Source organism: Meles meles, chromosome 7, assembly GCF_922984935.1.
Source record: "Meles meles chromosome 7, mMelMel3.1 paternal haplotype, whole genome shotgun sequence".
NCBI classification, from domain to species: Eukaryota; Metazoa; Chordata; class Mammalia; order Carnivora; family Mustelidae; genus Meles; species Meles meles.
The window spans coordinates 104,550,937-104,555,623 of record NC_060072.1 but is presented as its reverse complement, the minus strand read 5'-3'; the positions used below and the strand labels follow the sequence as shown (position 1 = coordinate 104,555,623).

Below are 4,687 nucleotides of genomic sequence, written 5' to 3'. Positions count from 1 at the left end.
CTAGGAAATAGAGGTCTTTTCTAAGTACCAACCACAATAGATGAGATAAAAGAAAATATGTATCAAATACGTAATTGGAGTAACAAATGTTTTTAAAGAGAGAAAGATAATGAAATATGTAGATTAAAATGGATCACTGTGTTTTAGGAAATAAATAATAAAAAGAGAATCACACATACTATTTCAGCAACACATTTTAACTATGAGGGCAAGAATAGGTAACCTATACACTAAAGGAACAGAACAACACTGACTCCAGACTTATTTTCTGCAACAGGTGACAATGGATATAGAATAATATGCTGTTAAAATATTTATGACCCAATAATTCTACTCAATCAACTCATCTGTCATGTGCAATGACAGCAGAATATTTTAGTTATTTAATGTGTTAAGAAATGTATACTCACACACAATGCCCAAAATTATTTCAGAAATAAAGAACAAAAGTGACTCATTAAGAAAGATATGGGAAAGCAGAACAGAAGGAAAGCAAGAGGAGACAGAAGAATATGTGTGTCAGCAGGACTACCGGGTAAGTCCTTCTGGAATCAGCGAAACTAAGCATGAGAGGAAATGCTGAGTTTATTACTTAGGAGAATTTGTGGTTGAATTTTTCACCTCTTGCCATGCTCTTCTTCCTTCCACAGTCCTCCTTCCCTGGCTACTGTCTCTAGGGTTAGCAAGGGAAGGAGAAAGTAAGCCTGAAGAGGAAGTAAATTTGGAAGGAATGAGGAAATGTAGTCAATGTGAGGACTATGACCTCTTCCTAAAGAGGGAAAGGAAGTAAAAATGGGCAACTCTGAATTACAGCAATCAAAATGAGGGTTACAATGTGTTCACAAAGGCTCATATGATTTGGAAAGCTATGACTTTGGGTTAAAGGACTGTTAATTTTCCATGTCAGTTTTCACTCTTAAGACTATGTTGTAGGACATTGAGATACCACCTAACACCAGTTAGAATGGCCAAAATTAGCAAGACAGGAAACAACGTGTGCTGGAGAGGATGTGGAGAAAGGGGAACCCTCTTACACTGTTGGTGGGAATGCAAGTTAGTGCAGCCACTTTGGAGAACAGTGTGGAGATTCCTGAAGAAATTAAAAATAGAGCTTCCCTATGACCCTGCAATTGCACTGCTGGGTATTTACCCCAAAGATACAGATGTAGTGAAAAGAAGAGCCATTTGTACCCCAATGTTTATTGCAGCAATGGCTACGGTCGCCAAACTGTGGAAAGAACCAAGATGCCCTTCAACGGATGAATGGATAAGGAAGATGTGGTCCATATACACAATGGAGTATTATGCCTCCATCAGAAAGGACGAATACCCAACTTTTGTAGCAACATGGACAGGACTGGAAGAAATTATGCTGAGCGAAATAAGTCAAGCAGAGAGAGTCAAGTATCATATGGTCTCACTTATTTGTGGAGCATAACAAATAACATGGAGGACATGGGGAGATGGAGAGGAGAGGGAGTTGAGGGAAACTGGAAGGAGAGATGAACCATGAGAGACTATGGACTCTGGAAAACAACCAGAGGGTTATGAAGGGGCGGTGGGAGGGGGTGGGGTGGGGTGGGAGGTTGAGGAACCAGGTGGTGGGTAATAGGGAGGGCACGTACTGCATGGAGCACTGGGTGTGATGCCAAAACAATGAACACTGTTATGCTGTAAATAAGCAAATAAAAATAAATTAATTAATTTAAAAAAATGTAAAAAAAAAAAAAAAAAAAGACTATGTTGTAGGGGGCGCCTGGGTGGCTCAGTGGGTTAAAGCCTCTGCCTTCGGCTCAGGTCATGATCTCAGGGTCCTGGGATCCAGCCCCGAATCGGGCTCTTTGCTCAGCGGGGAGCCTGCTTCCCTTCCTCTCTCTCTCTGCCTGCTTCTCTGCCTACTTGTGATCTCTGTCAAATAAATAAAAAAATCTTAAAAAAAAAAAAAAGACTATGTTGTAGGGGCGCCTGGATGGCTCAGTGGGTTAAAGCCTCTGCCTTCAGCTCAGGTCGTGGTCCCAGGGTCCTGGGATCGAGCCCCGAATCGGGCTCTCTGCTCAGCGGGGAGCCTGCTTCCCTTCCTCTCTCTCTGCCTGCTTCTCTGCCTGCTTGTGATCTCTGTCTGTCAAATGAATAAATAAAATCTTTTTTAAGAAAATAAATAAATAAATAAAAGACTATGTTGTAGAACACTATTCAACTGACCTGACTTGAACATTACTGGTCCTTACGCAGACACGGTGGGAAGAAAAGGGATTGTAGCAAGAGTTGTACAGGACATAGAGCCAAGAATAAGACCTTCAGGCTGTTCTAAGTTCTGAAGACATTATGGTGCTATTTCATATACATGCTTCAAAATAAAATTTCAAATTAGAGTAAGGAAGCCTGACAAGATGCTAGATTATCCCCCAATAATTACTACTTCAATGATTTGTTCTATATTTAGAAAAATTTCCCCCAATTGCATTAATTTGATGGTACCCTAAGCACATGCTTGGCCTTTCTGTTAGGTAAGATTTTACTGGGATTGTAGTCTAAATACTTGTGTGTGTCTCTGTGTGTGTGTGTGTGCGTGTGTGTGTGTGTGCACATTTATCTCTCTTGATTCCTATCAATGAAATTCACACATCCTTATTTAGCAAATCCCTGTTGCTTCTTACCATTCTCCTCTGTAGGATTTCCTTGTTATTCTCCTAGGGTATTTTTATTCCTTTATGTTCTCATTCAATGCATCCTTTCCTCTTATGTACTTCCCACAATCTCTTTCAAATAGATCAGATTCCTGTTAGTTCATAACACATCTTGAATTAGTTTATTCAGCTTGCTTACCTCTTTCTTTACTCTTCTAGACCTATAAAAACTTGATTTATCAGAAAGGGTAACTTGTTTCCTTCCTCCTCTCTCTCTAGCCTTAGACTGTTCCGTATCCATGTCTCAATGAGAGAGATGACAGTGAGTTGGCCTTATCCCATATTGATGCCCCTCCATATTATTTCTGCCTTATAGAAATGCTGTTAAGGTTAAACGAGGCAATTATTATAAAGTGCTTGCCACACTGACTGAGACAAATTAGATGAACATCAAAGTGTAGCTTTGGTTTGGGACACCTGAATGGCTTAGTTGATTAAGCGTCTGCCTTCGGCTCAGGTCATGATCCTAGGGTCCTGAGATCAAGTGCCACATAGGGCTCCTTGCTTGGTGAGGAGCTTGCTTCTCCCCCTGCCTGTCTCTCTCCCTGCTTGTGCTCTCTTTCTTTCTCTGACAAATAAGTAAATAAAGTCTTTTCTGGAAAAAAAAAAAGGTGTAGCTTTGGTTGTGTGCCACAGAGTGAGTTGGGAGAGACTGAGCTAAATATGAGCATTTCAGTACATATCAGTACATATCAGTACCAGATATGGCCAAGGAAATAATCATTGAGCTTGAAAATATGTCAGTAAGAACTTCCAAAACTAAAAAAAAGAAAAACATGGAGCAAAAATTTTAAAATATCTAAATAAATGGAGATATATTTCATGTTCATGGATAGGTAAACTCAATATTGTTAAGATATTGGTTCTTCAAAAATTGATCTATAAATTCAATGCAGTCCCAAATATCATCCCAGCAAGTAACTTTATGGATATCAACTAACTGATTCTACAGTGTATATGAAAAACCAGAAGATCCAGAATGGTCAGCACATAGTGAAGAAGAACATGATGTTGTGCCCTGAAAATTACCCAAATGCTCTGGTCTTCTCTTTCCTGAATGAGCTTCAGAAGGAGTTCACTACTACTTATAAAATGATGAAGACAAACCCTGCTGTCAGACCATACTGTTTCATTGATCTTGATAACTTTATTCAGAGGACCAAGCAGCGATATAATCATCCCAGTTCTCTTTCAAGAGAGATAAATCCATTGGACATGCAGATGGAAATTAAGCTGAGGCCCCCTTATCAAATTCCGTGTGTGAACTGGGGTCGGCCCATGGAGTCACATCTGCATTTTCTATTGACTCTAAAGGGGCTGGTAAGATTTCTTCTGCTCACCTGCGACTGGAACCAGTGGCTCTGTCAGAGATTGTGTCACTCATCCTCAGTCTTATATGCAGCTCTGAATTTAATTTGAGGCTTTCATGCCGTAGAAGTCTTTTGCAGAGTGATGGTGAAGATTTTAATTACATCATTGCATTTTTTTCCTTGGAACAGCAGCCTCTCTTTCCCAGTGTTACTTACTTGCCTATTATCCTGGCTGGCCGAATGCCATATCTTTTTTGACTTTTGGTTTAATCTGTCTGTGCAACATGTATCTCTATGAATTGCTCAACCTGTAGCAGCTTTTCTTTCACGTGACTGTGGGAGCGTTTGTTCCACACTGCAGATCTGACTAAGGCAAGCCCAGAGCAAGGCTCCTAATTATGATGTCTGACCCCATCCTTCAGACACACTGCCCTGGCATCCGGGGAAAAAGGAGGGAGTATATCCTAACTGCCACTGTGATGAAGAAACCATTCACCACAAGCGAGAAGCTCTGCTTTCTTTCTCTCCAACTATCCTCTTTCTTTTAAATCAGCATGTCATGCCTGGGAGCGTGCAGTTCCTGCTAGGCAAGCTCCTCACATTAGTCATGAGATTATTATTCAGAGGAGATGTCTTTTTCCTGGGCCATGACCATGGAAGAACAGTCAGAAGCCATTTGGAGACTTGGCC

The 4,687-nt window shown here is 40.6% G+C and overlaps 1 pseudogene; it reads left to right on the top strand.

Moving 5' to 3' along the window:
- The first annotated feature begins 3,644 nt into the window (after positions 1 to 3,644).
- On the top strand, positions 3,645 to 4,406 carry LOC123946465 (annotated as a pseudogene).
- The last annotated feature ends 281 nt before the right edge of the window (positions 4,407 to 4,687 follow it).